This window comes from Bufo bufo, chromosome 8 (genome assembly GCF_905171765.1).
Source record: "Bufo bufo chromosome 8, aBufBuf1.1, whole genome shotgun sequence".
In the NCBI taxonomy this organism is placed as follows: Eukaryota; Metazoa; Chordata; class Amphibia; order Anura; family Bufonidae; genus Bufo; species Bufo bufo.
In genome coordinates, this window is record NC_053396.1 from 134,677,301 (window position 1) to 134,694,408 (window position 17,108).

Consider the following 17,108-nt stretch of genomic DNA (forward strand, 5'->3'; position numbering starts at 1 on the left):
TTCTTCATAAAATTCATATCTGCATGTTTCAATAAAAATAAAATGTGATAACAGTATAAAGCAAATACGTTCACTTTTTCATCTACAGAATTTTGGCTTCAAATAGTCACAAACTAGGAATTTGCTAAATGTTTGCAATTATACACGACTCACTCCAGTTTTGAAAAGTGGGAGTGGAAGTGGGAGTGGTTATCTATGTTCATGAGTTCCACTCCAGATTTATCACTGCAAATAAAGAAAGTTGCAACTTCACTCCAGTAGGGGGTGACGTAAAAAACAAACAAACTGGAGTAGTATTTCTAGACAGAAGTGTTAGGTTTAACGATGCACCAAACTTATCAAATACGGTGCGCCATTTGATAAATTTGGCACAAAGTAAACCAAAGCAGACTCAAGCAAAAATGACTTCAAATATTACCCTCATGATAAATTCTGCCATGTGATTTTAAGGCCTAGTATTGTGTGCTGGTTCATTTCTGAATATATTTTTATTGTGTTCAGACCTTAATTTTTCTGATACAGAGCACTAAACACCTGCATAAATACAGTGGTAAAGGGCAGTGGCGTAGCGTGGGTTGCCATCACCTGGGGCAAGCCAAGTATTGGGCCCCCCAACCTGTGGCCATGCCCCTATAGTACCTATAATGAGTAGATGTGACCTGCAGTCCTATGTAACACCACAGATAAAACAGTAATAACTCTGAGTACAGATAATGTAGTAGATGGGTGTGAGGTCCCAAAATTCAGAACACACACAGTGTGACCAGTGTGACCTGAAGTCTGGGGCCCGTCTGCGGCAGTGTGGGCCAAATTCTCAATCTCCTCCGCCTAACCCTACTGTGAAACAGATATTTGGATAGACATTACATCGCTATTTAATATACAGTAGAATACAGCACCATACCTCTTACATCCAGTGACGTCTCCTGGTATGTAAACTCTTTCCTCAACGTCTTCATTCGGAGATAGGACCGTCATAAGAACTTCTTTCAGTCACATCTCGTCTCTGCAGAGTTTCACATAAAAAATTGAGATTCCTCACTTTTTTATCATCCTCTCTCTCCTGGTGCTTAAACACTGTCATCCTGCTGCTACCTCCATTAGGCTACTTTCACACTAGCGTTCAGAGCGGATCCGTCTGATGTTTCATCAGACAGATCCGCTCCTATAATGCAGACGTTTGGATCCGTTCAAAACGGATCCGTCTGCATTATAACTTTGAAAATTTTCTAAGTGTGAAAGTAGCCTGAACGGATCCGCTTGAAGATTGAAAGTCAATGGGGGACGGATCCGCTTGAAGATTGAGCCATATGGTGTCATCTTCAAGCTGATCCGTCCCCATTGACTTCCATTATAAGTCTGGACGGATCCGCTCGCCTCCGCACGGCCAGGCGGACACCCGAACGCTGCAAGCAGCGTTCAGGTGTCCGCTTACTGAGCGGAGCGGAGGCTGAACGCTGGCAGGCGGATGCATTCTCAGTGGATCCGCCTCCACTGAGAATGCATTAGGGCCGGACAGCTGCGTTCGGGGCCGCTTGTGAGCCCCTTCAAACGGAGCTCACGAGCGGACACCTGAACGCAGGTGTGAAAGTAGCCTTACTGTGCTAGTCCCCCATAATATTATTCCCTCTGTATTATTATTAATATATAGGCCCCCTCTGTATTATTAGTATAGTGGCCCCCTCTTTGCTATTAGTATAATGGCCCCCTCTGTATTATAGGTATAATGACCCCTCTGTATATTAGTATATTAGACCCCTCTGTATTATGAGTATAGTGGCCCCCTCTTTATTATTAGTATAATGGCCCCCTCTGTGTTATTGTGTTATTAGTATAATGGCCTCCTCTTTGTTATTAGTATAGTGGCCCCCTCTTTGTTATAATACTTACCTCTCTTCCACTCTCCGTCACCACTTGAGGCATCTCCTGTACTGCCTATGAGGCATAACGGAGGGGACAGGAACCATAGGCTCCCATGGCCCACATTGAAATGACTTCTGCCTGGCGTTCCCTGCAATTTGTCGCCTGGGGCAACCGCACCCCCGGCCCCAAACATGGTACACCACTGGTAAAGGGCATCTGTCAGCAGTTTTGTAGCTATGAAGCTGGCTGACCTGTTGCATGTGCGCTTGACAGCTGAAGGCATCTCTGTTGGCCCCATATTTGTATGTGCCTAATTACTGAGAAAAATTATGTTTTAATAAGCAAATGAGCCTCTAGGAGCAATGTCATTCAAATCTGCTGACAGATGCCCTAAATTAAAAATTTCTAGCTGCCTATAGCTGCCACAAGAAGGAGCTCAAGAGCTGACTGAATACTAATTTGTTATTGAATTCAATGTATAAATAGTATTCATTAGGCTTCTTCTAGTGATGGCTACAGTCAGTCAGAATTTTATAATTTAACTCTGTTTATGCTGGAGATTTACAGCTCCATATCAGAAAAAGCTTGATAACAAAAAAACAAAAAAAAAAAAAACAAACACCTGCCAATGAGATATCTTAAGAAATTAGCACTGTAACTACTGTATTTAGCTTACACAAAACATTCTGGAGTGGGCATGTATTTAATTATATTCCTTTAAATGTATGCTTGCTTGTTAACTGTTAAATGGGTTGTCCGGGTTCACAGCTGAACCCGGAGATACCCACATTTTCACCCATATTACAATAAACTGTATGTATCACATCTAATGTTATAAAATAACATTCCCTTTAAGCAAAAATTTAATAATTATAAAAAATAAAGTCCTTATGGACATTTTTGATCTGAATATTTTTTGTAGTCACTTTTGAGGGAATTCTTAGAAAATATTGTTTTTTTTTTGGTTCCTTTTCATCAATGGATTATGTACAGGGTGGGCCATTTATATGGATACACCTTAATAAAATGGGAATGGTTGGTGATATTAACTTCCTGTTTGTGGCACATTAGTATATGTGAGGGGGGAAACTTTTCAAGATGGGTGGTGACCATGGCGGCCATTTTGAAGTTGGCCATTTTGAATCCAACTTTTGTTTTTTCAATAGGAAGAGGGTCATGTGACACATCAAACTTATTGGGAATTTCACAATGGTGTGCTTGGTTTTAACGTAACTTTATTCTTTCATGAGTTATTTACAAGTTTCTGACAACTTATAAAATGTGTTCAATGTGCTGCCCATTGTGTTGGATTGTCAATGCAACCCTCTTCTCCCACTCTTCACACACTGATAGCAACACCGCAGGAGAAAGGCTAGCACAGGCTTCCAGTATCCGTAGTTTCAGGTGCTGCACATCTCGTATCTTCACAGCATAGACAATTGCCTTCAGATGACCCCAAAGATAAAAGTCTAAGGGGGTCAGATCGGGAGACCTTGGGGGCCATTCAACTGGCCCACGACGACCAATCCACTTTCCAGGAAACTGTTTATCTAGGAATGCTCGGACCTGACACCCATAATGTGGTGGTGCACCATCTTGCTGGAAAAACCCAGGGAACGTGCCAGCTTCAGTGCATAAAGAGGGAAACACATCATCATGTAGCAATTTCGCGTATCCAGTGGCCTTGAGGTTTCCATTGATGAAGAATGGCCCCACTATCTTTGTACCCCATATACCACACCATACCATAAATTTTTTTGTTCCAACAGTATTGGAGGGATCTATCCAATGTGGGTTAGTGTCAGATCAATAGCGGTGGTTTTGTTTGTTAACTTCACCATTCACATAAAAGTATGCCTCATCACTGAACAAAATCTTCTGCGTAAACTGAGGGTCCTGTTCCAATTTTGGTTTTGCCCATTCTGAAAATTCAGTGCGCCGATCTGGGTCATCCTCGTTGAGATGCTGCAGTAGCTGGAGTTTGTAAGGGTGCCATTTGTGAGTAGCTAATATCCGCCAAAGGGATGTTCGACTAATGCCACTCTCCAGTGACATGCGGCGAGTACTACGCTGTGGGCTCTTGCTGAATGAAGCTAGGACAGCCACTGATGTTTCTTCATTAGAGACAGATTTCATGCGTCCACATTTTGGCAAATCCAACACTGAACCAGTTTCACGAAACTTAGCAAGCAGTTTGCTAACTGTAGCATGGGAGATGGGTGGTCTCGTAGGGTGTCTTGCATTGAAATCTGCTGCAATGACCCGGTTACTGCGTTCACCAGACATCAACACAATTTCTATCCGCTCCTCACGTGTTAACCTCGGCGACATGTCAATGGCTGTAAACAAAGAGAAACTTGTAAATAACTCATGAAAGAATAACGTTATGTTAAAACCAAGCACACCATTGTTTTTCGTGTGAAATTCCCAATAAGTTTGATGTGTCACATGACCCTCTTCCTATTGAAAAAACAAAAGTTGGATTCAAAATGGCCGCCATGGTCACCACCCATCTTGAAAAGTTTCCCCCCTCACATATACTAATGTGCCACAAACAGGAAGTTAATATCACCAACCATTCCCATTTTATTAAGGTGTATCCATATAAATGGCCCACCCTGTATATTGTTTATTGTATTCTACCCTGTTTTTAGCCCTTTGTCCATTTGTATATCTGCTGACTCCATGAATTATGCAGTAGCTGTTCATTTTTTTCCTTTTGTTGGATTTTGAAGTATTTGAAATGTTATTGTAATTCCAAGTCTTTGTTCATGTGTTTTTTGGCTCAACAACTTTCTACCACCAATTTACATTCACTGTTCTATTATCTTCTATAATGGCTGACTCAGCAATTAGCACAATGACTTGGCTCAGATCTGTAACGTCATATAATGTTACAATGTAATAATACTGCTTTATATCCCATGAAACATGATGTCAGTTGACCTTACCACGTCAATGTATGCCCTGACACCAGTGTTAACCCTCTGCTTCTCATATTACTCCTATAATCAAATATATAGTATATATTAGAATATGGCTCTAATCAGATTGTAGCCTTACTTTAAAAATCATTTCTGAAGTAGGTATATGACACATTTTGACATTTATTTATTTTTTTGGACTGTGCTGTATAACTCCATCATCACTTCTCTCATTCCTGCCAGGGTCCTGAGCATCTTCTGGATGCACTGGTTTATTCCAATGGTTTAAAAGTATATTGCAGCAATTTACTGTAACCATATTATAAAAATGTTTAATGCTGTTGATTACATGGGTGCTACGTATAAAAAAAGAATGCATTGTTGGGTTCATTCTGCCTAATGAGTATTTGAACCTTTCAGATTCTAAATATATCACTTCTTTTATTAAAATCAGGTCATATTCTGGTTCTAGCGAGGTCTGTGGTGCATAGACCTGGGATTATTTTTGTAGCTTTTTAACAGTAAATGGGTTAGAAGCCATACCGAGCTCTTTCTTCAAGTGACAACTTCCAGCTGACATTTTTCTGAATTTCCATTTAGGACTGGAAGGACTTGTCATTTCTTGTGTCTAGAGAATCTGGTTCACAGCTGAAAAAGTCAGCATTGTATTTGCAAGCCGTAGGCTGTTTTGTACCGGGTCTGCCCTGGCAAATTAGCACTTCTACAGGGAGTCCGTAACACAGTTTTGCCTGTGGCACCAGACAAGACATGTGCTGGTCAAGTGTTATTATCTGTGCTCTTGCATCTGTCAGGACAAACCAGCAGGAATAGGAGAATTGTTTAATGATGAAGGCCGAGAACTATGGGTAATTATGTTGTTCTGAGAAATGATGTCTAACTCTTTTCTTTCCTGGAAACTGTTCCATGTTTTGATCTCTGAAATTAGTTTAATTGTCACCCGATAAACCATATTTAAAGGGGCTTTGGAGGATCTTGATTTTGATGACTAATCCTCACAATAGGTAATTAATATCCAACCGGTGAAGGTCTGACACCCCACATCCCTACCTCTGGCGCTGGAGCTAGAACTTTGCATGGAACAGGAAGTACAGCTCCGTCCAAATTGTAGTGGCAGTGCTGGGTTACTGCAGCTCATTTCCCAGTGAAGTGGACAGGAGCTGAGTGGTGACAACTACACTTTGACCAGAGCTGTGTATCATGTCTCATTCAAAGTGCATAAGGTCATCAATATCACAAGCCTGGAAAACCCTTTTAATCCCAGCAGGGCATTTGCACATTCAATAGTATCACAATAAAGGTTTCAGACTAGAGATTAGTGAACTGTTTCTAAACTAATCAAATTTATCTCAAGTTTCCCAAAAATTCAGATTCCATGCAAATCCTTTGCAATTGGATTTGGACAATTTTCTCACAATGGTGGCCAATATTTTACCGAGCAGAAAACAGAGAAGAAGGCATCTGCCACCAAAAAGGGATAATTTGTGGACCATGTTTTGATTTACAATAAAATCTGACAGCGCAGTGTGTTATTGAACAGGATGTTTACCACCGGACACCAACCATTGACCCTCGTAGCCATTTATGTCACTATCACTTTGACATTGCTAAAGCTTTTGTTGTTAAAAATCTCAAAAGAGGTTGGAAACAGTGCTAGTTGAAATGATATATGTGTAATACACCACTTTTCAGGCACTTTTTGAGCATTGTCGATTCAGGTCAAATTTATTTGTACGCGAAACGAATCTGCAAACTGACTCATTAGAATTGGACCAAAAATACATTTCAAGACATTTGGCCATTTCTAGGTTAGATGTTTCAGTAATGTTCATGCCCAAAGTCTTTATTACAGTCAGAGGTAGACCTTTTAGACTTAGTACTTCTTTGAGTTTGGACCTATGCGCACAGCTGTATTAAAGCCTCGTATGAGCTATAGAAAGCCGCTATAGAAGTCTATGTGCCCATGTTTTACCGCCGTATGACTCTGATATCAGATTGCTAAGTGATAACTACCTGGGACGAACATAACATCTGTTCAACATGTCTCCCATGGGTGGATGGTGCGTACATTAGACATGTCCAGTGCAAAAATTGTATTTGGGCATGCATCCAGTGGTGTGTGTGTGTTGTATATAATATTTGTCCAAGTTATGGCCAATTTCACACAAGCGCATTTAATCTGGGAAACACACTCTGTGTGAGGGTGTATTTCCCAGACTGAGCACTGGTCCTCTGATCCGAATTCACAGCATCATAATGATTTATGTTGCTGTTTGTTCCTGTATGACCAAGGGTCTGACATAATTCCATCAGTACTGTTCAGTAGACCCTCAGTCAGGATGGATCACACAGCACCATAAATCATTTTGATACTGTGAGTTCATGTCCAAGGGGCAGTGTTTAGTCCGGGAAGTACAGCTGTCACCATGGAGTGTGTTTCCTGTACTGAATATCCTCTTATGATATTGGCCTAATTGTGCATTTTTCTAAATTCATATAATATTTATTATTATTATTAGTATATATCAGAACACCATACTATTCCTTTGTGTGGTTTTGATAGCATTGAAGGGCAGGGCATAGACTGTTTCCTATTAATGTCCACCCTGAGGCATGCAGAGTTTTTTCCTGCACCATGCGGATCCACATGTCAAGTTATATGCGGATTTGTGAAAGTCTTATCCACAGTCTCATCCACTACTGTAAATGATTCAAATTTTCAGCACTTACTCCACGTGTGGCCGTACCCTTGTAGAGTAGATGAGTCTACAGAGAATGATGTCATCATAAATAAGGACCTGTAACTTCATTGGTGGTCAAGTAATGTAGCTCTTGATCCAAGCTATACATCTGTGGATTCAATAGTGAACCTTCAGTAACATTTTTTTGGCCAGTGTGGACATGTACCATATTTAATTTATGTAATTCAATAGCACAGCCATGGTGGGAGTTAGTTTGAGTTCAAACTCATGTATTCTTTGATGAAAGGCAAAATATAGTTGTGGCCTGTGTATAATGTATCATGGAAAACAACATTTCTAAAGTCTCTTGGCATTTCTTTTCCCAGTCACTCAAAGTCCTCTCTTCGATGCCATTAAAAAAAAAAAATTTGACCTGCTTAGTCACTTACGTTAGTTATTATTCTCCGTTAGGCAGAACCATAGGGAGCTGCAGGCTTACATTTTAATCTCTGCTTTTTTTCTTTCTATTCCTGTATGTGTAGAGCTGTAAAACTCCTATGTCCCTCTGGCTCTATGACTACTTGGAATATTATGATTTTGGGGCAGGCAGTCACAGATCATAATGCTCTCAATTGGGAAAATGGAGGCATGACCTTGATCTGCATTTGCCACACTCTCTGCTGTTTTTTTTATTGTAACCCCTTTGGTGTTTGTACAAATTTGTGATATCATCCCCAATGCATATTGGCTTTTTCTATATTTGGAAACAAATGGGAATGCAGTAATATTGTATATGAGCGTTTTCTGGGGAGATAATTATTAAGTAAAAAAATATATATAATGTCTTAAAGGGGTTATCCGACTTTAAGTGTTTTTTTTAACAGACCCCTTCAGAGTGGCCAGACCTGCAGTGGGGTTCATGCTTACCTGGTCCCCACCTCTGACTCCATCCCTTCATGGCTGCCTCTGCAGGTCCAAGGTCTCTTGGCAATGTTGGCATCATCATCCTTTTCACAGGACTGCACGTGACCACTGCAGCCTATGAGTGACTGTGACTTATAACCTCTGCGGCACGTGACCAGTGACATACTATATTGGTGACATCACGGCTGCAGCCAGTGATTGGCAGCAGCCGTCATGTTTGGTCCATCAAAGGATGTGGAAATGGAGCCAAAACCCAGCGGCAGGAACTGGGTAAGTATGAATGTCCGGTCTGTTAAAAAAAAAAAAAAAGTTTAAAGTTGGATAGTTGGGTTGTCCAATTACAAGAACTTATCCCCTATTTACAACATAAGGGATAAGTGTCCAGTCACTTGCGCCCCTGATGATTATGAGAACAAGGACCCATGTTCCCCCATTTGAATGGAGCGGCATACACACATGCGTGTCTGACGCTTAATTCAAATGAGGGAATATGGACCCCCTGTTCTCAGCAGTCTAGTGGTTGGACCCCTGGCAATCACTTATTCCATATCCTTATTATTTACCAAACTTTTCGTATTTCAGCAAGTGCCTCCTCCTCTTCAAACAGCCGATTGGCACAGTTGTTGGGAGTCAGACCCCTGCCAATCCATTCCTCTTAATAATTTTGGCATATCTTGGGAGCTCAGTGTCAGAATCTAGAACTGCAACTTCAGATGCAAGATACGGCAGTTTGTAGGGCTGTTTCCTCCCACTTTTTAGAAAAGTCATAAATTGGCAAAATGTTGCACTTTATTTTTTTCAAAACTGTGGAATTCAGTGACATTTTTCTGACACAGGGAGCTTCATACATGAAAACAATTTTCAGAGAGAAATTTCAGTGCTTACCAATTCAACGAAATTGAAAGTTAGAATCTGATTGCCTGCTATGGCCAAATTTATCAAGTCATGCACTTCAGAATTCTGTCTTAAAAAAATAGTGAAATAGGCTTTTGTGACTTTTAGAGGTCACTTGCAGAAAATGTTCGTGACGTTTTACATTTTTAAACACTCACTCGAGTTTTGGAAAGTGGGTGGGAAAGTGGGCATGGTTGGCTATGTTAATGAGTTTCACTCCAGATTTATGGGTGTCACCACCTTCATGCACACGGCTGTTCTGTGGCCGTTCCGTGCATTGGGGACCGCAATTTGCAGTCCCCAATGCACGGGCAACGTTCGTGCGTCGGCCGGGACGGATTGAGACCCATTCAACTTGAATGGGTCCGTGATTCGTCCGCACTGCAAAAAAATAGAACTCCGTAGTGCTTCCGTGGGGTTTCGTGCCTCCGTTCCGCACTGCAACTCCAGATTGCGGACCCAAACCTGCTGTTTGCGGGCCGCAATACAGCCATGGCCGGGCAATGGCTGTGTGCTTGAGGCCTTAATGTTACAATTTTCAAGACGCCAGATATCTTCTGAAATATAGCTATAGTTTTGCCAAACATGAAAGCAACAATAGCACTTAAAAAGCCTTTAACAAGTCAGTACTGGCAAAAATAAAAGCTGCCTTTTATAAGATATCTTGTGTCTTGAAAATTTTCACTTCTAAATACAAGACCCCATCACCATTGAATGCACATAGTAGACAGGTCCACTGCCTGTAAGGAAGTGTGACAAGGGTTAACATTATATGTTCATTACGCGTCTTGCTGAGTATACTAATACATTGACAACTGGGAGTTACTATTCTGTTTGCCAATAGGGTGTTTCCCTGCATAGTTTCAAGACTATCAGCACCGAGTGAATCCTATTGACATGAGGGAAAGTAGAGCCAAGCTATCAGTTTATTCATCCATTTCTAGGAGAAATAACAGAGGAATGACACAATGCAGGCTTCAAAGAAAACCTGCTCCAGAATTGCTATTTTATGCACATATTTAATAAAACAGACATGTGAGTGGTAAGAGGGCCTCTTTAATGTAGATTAACCTGATAATCTAAAAGGTTTATTTGATCCTATACATCCCCATTGTTTGTATGTATAGTCCTTGATGTTAAATGCCACCCGTACATGTGTTTACAACCCCAGGATCTTTTAACGCCAGTAAACAAATCACCATGTGCATTTTTCATTTCGCCTGCAGAGATTAATACAGTACTTTAGCTTTTAGATGTTCTATTGTGAATTATGTCTTTTTGTGGAACAGTGATTCACTCAGTTCTCTAAAAGGGGAATCTGCGGCTGGCCTAGCATAAGAACACAGTGATGAAAATGTTCTGAACCAGCAGCATTAAATGTGTTAGACGGTGATTGAATTACTCTACGCCTGTTCTTAGATCTTGTTTCCTGACCCAGAATATGCTGCATTATTACAGCAATAATCCCTGAATGCAAGCAAATTGCTCAGGCTCGTGACAAAAAGATTGAATTGCGGTAGTTATGCCGATCGCTTTTGTTTTCAGAGTCATTATTTTGTTAGCATTAATAATCTATAAACTTTAGCAAATTGTATTCGTGAAAATGAAATGTAGCCTGAGTATTATGTGCGGCGTTAGGCTCATTGTACAAGTTTACCTTTTATGTATCTTTTTCGCTCCTGGGGTTCTGTTGGGTATATATGTAATTGAACAGAATATTGAGTTTCCTACTTATACAAGTAACCTGAAAAAATAAAGCATTATGATAATGTAAAGTTTTCTGTACTCCAGTTTGTTTTCATTTTATAGATTGATTTTTGTTGCTGGAAGCATTTAATCAAGTCGAATAATAGCATGTCAAATCTCCTTATTCACTGTGGATGTAATCGTTTTTGACAGTCTGTAACAAACTACAAAAGACTTTAAATAGACAATATATTATCAAATATCGACAAGTTAAAGAGTAACTGACAGTTTTACTAATTTTTTTTCCATAAATAAATCGTACAGGCGAACACAAGAAACTTTGTAATTAGAGATGAGCGAATTTCAGCTGATTCACTGAATTTCCCCCAAAAAATTTGCTTTGTGACGAATTACTTTGTCACAAAGCGCATTTTTTGGTAAGTAGCGGGTGCAATGACAGGGAGCTGCGATAGTACTGCCCCCATCATTGTACCCTCAGATGCCACAATCATACATGATCGCGGCATCTGAGTGTTAAATTAACAATAAAAAAAAATGTAATCAAACTTACCGCCTCCATTTGCTTGCGACGGGCCAGCCGCCGCCATCTTGCTTGAAGATCTCAGCCGAAATCCTGTGCGGCGCGAGATTACATCATCACGCCGGCTGGCGTAGTGATGTATGACATCATCACGCCAGCCGGCGTGATGATGTAATCTAGTGCCGCACGGGATTTTGTCCGAGATCTTCAAGCAAGATGGAGGCTGGCGGCCCGTCGCGAGCAAATGGAGGAGGTAAGTTAGAATTCTTTTGGTTTTTATACTATTTCAGGTTAAATCAATTCGCTGACACGAAGCACGAGGAAATTCGGCTTCTAGGTGAATCGAATTCATCCTGAAATTCGGATGGAATTCCACTTCATGGGTTTCGATTGGCTCATCTCTATTTGTAATATATATTATCAGAGAAAGATGATTCCTCTTCTTATCAGGCTTCTTTCCTGCGTCCTCCTCTTCTTTTCCAAATGTCAGTTCACTGTTTAGAAACATCTTCAGTGAAGACCATTGAAGATGGGCTGTCTGCTCACTGAAGGATCAGATTACATAGAAGTCTGTGGATAGGGTGGTACTACTTCACAGGCAAAAGCAGACATGATTTACTGACTTATTTCAGTGCTGGATTCACTTCTAAACTGCTTAGTTCTGCTGATTAATGTCCTCCATTAGGCCTCATTCACATATCCTTGTCCGTAATGTGATAGATGTCCTTGAAGAATTCGTCTTTGGTCCTTGTGTCAATTTTTTTCTCTGTGTGTGTTATCCATATTCCACATGCACCGCTAGGCTGAAAATTAATTTCCAGAGCATTTCCTACCAATTGTCCGTGAAAACCACAGACCAAACACAGATGCCATCCGTCTGTGGTTTTCATGAACCCATAGATTTTAATGTCTTTGAGGGATCCGTAATCACGAATGAAAATAGGGCATGCTTCCATTGTATCACTACACACCCACTGGCCAGGAAAACCACTGATGTCCATATGCACATATTAAAGTCAATGGGTAATTCTGCTGTTCATGGAGACCATGGACAGTGCATGTCTGTGGAGAGTGTGAAAGAGGCCTTACTGCTGGTGCTTCTGAGGGTGTTATACAGTCACTCAATGAGCAGATATTCCTCTTTTTCCATGTCCTGTGGTTGTGGCATACATGATCCCAGCTAGTCTCCACCCAACAGTTCTGAAAAAGTTGAGAACTGTACACCAATTGCAATCAATGCTAAAAATGTCAGATACAAGTCATACAAAGGCCAGAAATTGTGTTATTCTTCATGTACACATATTGTCACGGCGGACGTGCACTCAGTATAAAAGATAACACACCAACCAGGCTCTGGACGAGAGACAGGGGAAGGGTCACCTCCTAGTTTATCCCTGACCTCTTTCCCTGCACTGCTCAGCCCACAGGCAGACCTTGAAGATAGGTGTGCTGTGTCCTCCAGCCTGGACTGACAAAACCCTGAACTCCCTGAGATGGTGAAGTGGGGAGATAGGAGCAGCCTGCTCGCACAGAACCTGGATGGGATAGATGACACAAACAACCAAACTAGAAATGACACTTATCTTCTGAGAGCAGGAACTGACAGCCAACCTTCCCTCCAAACTTCCCAGACCAAATGATCAGTATAATCCGCTCAGAGCACTTAGCTGGAGGCCATTTAAACTAATGACTCCACCCAGTGCTCCTGATGAGAGGCGGATCCAGCACGGCACCAAAACAAATACTAAACTCATGCTGCTATCCTGGCCGACCTCCGCACATCGTCAGAGTGGGGCATGACAGTACCCCCCCTTCTACGGGTGACCTCTGGACACCCTGGACCAACCTTATCCGGATGGGACCTATGAAAGGCCCTCACCAGTCGGCTGGCGTTGACATCTGCCGCCGGAACCCACATCCTCTCCTCAGGACCGTATCCCCTCCAGTGCACCAGGTACTGAAGGGAACCCCGCAGAACTCTCGAGTCGAAAATCCTGGAGATCTCGAACTCCAAGTTTCCCTCGACTAGAACAGAAGGAGGAGGCAATGGCAATGGTACCACCGGTTTAACATATTTTTTTAGTAAAGACTTGTGGAAGACGTCATGGATCCTCCAAGTTTGCGGCAGATCCAGCTGAAACGCCACAGGATTGATCACCGCAGAAATTTTATACGGACCAACAAATCTTGAACCCAGTTTCCAAGATGGCACTCTCAACTTGATATTCTTAGTGGACAACCACACCAGATCACCCACACACAGGTCCGGACCAGTCACACGTCTCCTGTCAGCCATTCGTTTATACCTCTCACCCATCCTCTCCAAATCCCCTTGAATCCTACGCCAGATAGAAGACAAGGCAGAAGAGAATCTTTCCTCCTCTGGCAACCCGGAGGAACCAGACCCAGAAAAGGTACCAAACTGAGGATGGAAACCGTATGCGCCAAAAAATGGCGACTTACCCGTGGACTTCTGCCTACGGTTATTCAATGCAAATTCTGCTAAGGACAAGAATGAGGACCAGTCCTCCTGATTCTCAGCCACAAAGCACCTCAAGTAGGTCTCCAGGTTTTGATTGGTACGCTCCGTCTGACCATTCGACTGTGGGTGAAAAGCCGACGAGAAAGAAAGTTGAATGCCAAGTCGAGAGCAGAACGCCCCCCAAAACCTGGAGACAAACTGTGTGCCCCTATCAGAGACCACACTTGAAGGAATACCGTGCAATTTCACAATATTATCCACAAAAATCTGCGCAAGAGTCTTAGCGTTAGGCAGACTTGTTAGTGGTATAAAGTGAGCCATTTTACTGAAACGGTCGACTACCACCAAAATCACTGTTCTCCCGGAGGAACTCGGCAGGTCCGTAATAAAGTCCATGGACAAATGCGTCCAAGGACGAGATGGAATAGACAATGGGAGAAGTGAACCAGGCGGTCGAGTATGAGCAACCTTTGACCGAGCGCAGGTTTCACAAGCTGTCACGTAATTCTCAATACTCTTACGCAACCCTGGCCACCAGAACCTCCGGGACACCAGATCACAGGTGGACTTACCACCAGGATGTCCAGCGAGAACAGTATCGTGATGTTCCTTGAACACCTTGTATCATACACCTCCCTGGGGGACACGAACCAGGAGCCCTCTCCTGAGCTCCCAACACCTCCATCTCCAATTCAGGGTACAGAGCGGAGACCACCACTCCATCTGCCAAAATCGGCGCCGGATCTTCTGAATCACCTCCCCCAGGGAAGCTGCGAGACAAGGCATCTGCCTTGACGTTCTTGACCCCTGGGCGAAAGGTAACCACGAAATTGAACCTGGTAAAAAACAATGACCATCTGGCCTGTCTAGGGTTCAGACGCTTGGCAGATTGCAGGTAAGATGATAGGCCCTTAATATGTAGATTAAAAATCTAAGCTGAGTGCAATTGGTATACTGCATACAACTCTCCCGTTGGCAAATGCCAATTCAGAGAGAGGAGGGGGGACCAAAAAAGGGGAAGGGATAGATATAATGATAGAATGAGAGGAAAGGATGCACAGTAAGAGGGACACACTGCTGGGTCGCAGGCCCTAGGGGTCCCTACCCAAAGCTCCTTAACACACTATAACCTATCACTAACCCTAGATATATAATTTTTGATACAATTAAACGTTAAGTATTAATAAGCTACCCATTATTGTGAATAGTCATTGGATTAAGGGGTTTAGCCCACTATATTAGCACCGGTTTGATCAAACCTTTATCTTGGTTGTGTTAATTGATCAGATTGCAGGTTAGCCAAATTCTTATGGTCTGTATACACAGTAACGGGGTGAGACGCCCCCTCTATCCAGTGATGCCATTCTTCAAAGGCCAACTTGATAGCCAACAACTCCCTATCTCCAACATCATAATTCCTCTTGGCGACCAAGAGCTTCCTGGAGAAGAAGGCACACGGGACCCACTTGCCAGGAGAAGGACCCTGCGAAAGCACCGCCCCAACCCCCACCTCTGATGCATCAACCTCGACCACGAATGGCTGAGATACATCCGGCTGCACCAGAATGGGAGCAGACACAAAACGCTCCTTAATAGCTGAAAAGGCCTGCAATGCCTCATCCGACCAGACAGAGACATCAGCGCCCTTCTTGGTCATATCAGTAAGAGGTTTGACTAGCGTGGAATAATTCGAAATACATTTTCTATGATAATTCGTAAACCCAAAAAACGGCATCAAAGCTTTCTGATTCTCTGGTCGGTCTATGGACCTTTTCGGGGTCCATACGAAAACCGGAATCAGAAAGCATGTATCCCAAAAATGGAAGCTCTTGCACCGCAAACAAACATTTCTCCAAACCATTGGAGCTGGCAAATCCTTCATGACGAAACAAGAAATAATCTCCGCATGTGAATCACCCACCCTTAAATGAATACCATTAACAACGTGAGTAAGGCTCCTTTGAGAAAGAGGGGAAGAATCAATAGCAAAAACACGAATCTCGTTCTCTAACGTGCAAGTACTTAGACCCAGACCCTGAAGAAACAGAAAGTCAATTAAATTTACCCCAGCACCACAATCAAGAAAAACATCAACAAACACATTTCTAGACTCTAGCGCCACCATAGCTGAAAGGAGAAAACAAGAACTGCAGGGAACTTGCATACCAGTCTGCTCCACCACACCATTCATACTACCAAGTGTGAGGGGAGTTTTTTTTTTCTTTTTTCTTTTTATCTCTTCCCCCTGTGGTACAACATAAGGACAAGAAAAAACAAAATGACCCCTCTTCCCACAATAGAAACATAGATTGTGCACTTTTCGAAAGTCTCTACTATCTGAATGGCAAGATATGGGTTCCTCCCCTACCCCAGAGTAACAAGCAATATCACCCTGGGCAGCTGGTGAAACAAAACCACACGCGGGAGGAATCCCCTGCACGGAGGGACCCTTACACCTCTCTCTGATACGTCTATCCAAATGTATAGCCAAAGACATTGCGTTCTCCAAAGTATCTGGGTATTCATGAAAAGCCAGAGCATCTTTCAACCTTTCAGATAACCCCTGACAAAACTGACTACGTAACGCGGGGTCGTTCCACCCCGACTCAGTAGCCCATCTCCTAAACTCTGTGCAGTAAACCTCAGCAGTATGTTTACCCTGTAGTAAGTTACGTAATTTTGATTCTGCCATCGAAACTCGATCTAATACTAGAAGGTGTAAGAACAGAGTAGTGAAATTACCCTTTTATACCATAGAGATATTATAGGGTAATATGAGTTTTTTCAAATTCTAATGTTTGATGAAGTGCCATTTCAGTCTTAGTTTTGCAGAAATTCATGTTTATTTGAGTAATGGTCAAAAACTCACTGTCGAGCAGAGCACTTAAATTGTAATTACCATATAGGCAAATGAGACCATGCTAGTCCATGGCTCTTATGAGTAAACCAAAATCAACAGAATTATGCAAATTTCATGATTTATTATTAAAATCTAGGCTACTGATGACCTTTAACTTACTGGTTGCATTAAACCTGTTGGCACTGGCTGATTTCGGTTTGATCAGCTGGTGGTGTAATGTGTTTTGGAGCAGTCT

The 17,108-nt window shown here is 42.2% G+C and overlaps 1 protein-coding gene across 1 annotated transcript in view; it reads left to right on the plus strand.

Annotated features, from left to right (window-relative positions):
• IL1RAPL2 (interleukin 1 receptor accessory protein like 2) overlaps positions 1 to 17,108 on the plus strand; it is a 905,895-nt gene that overhangs the window by 429,182 nt on the left and 459,605 nt on the right. The window lies entirely within an intron of this gene.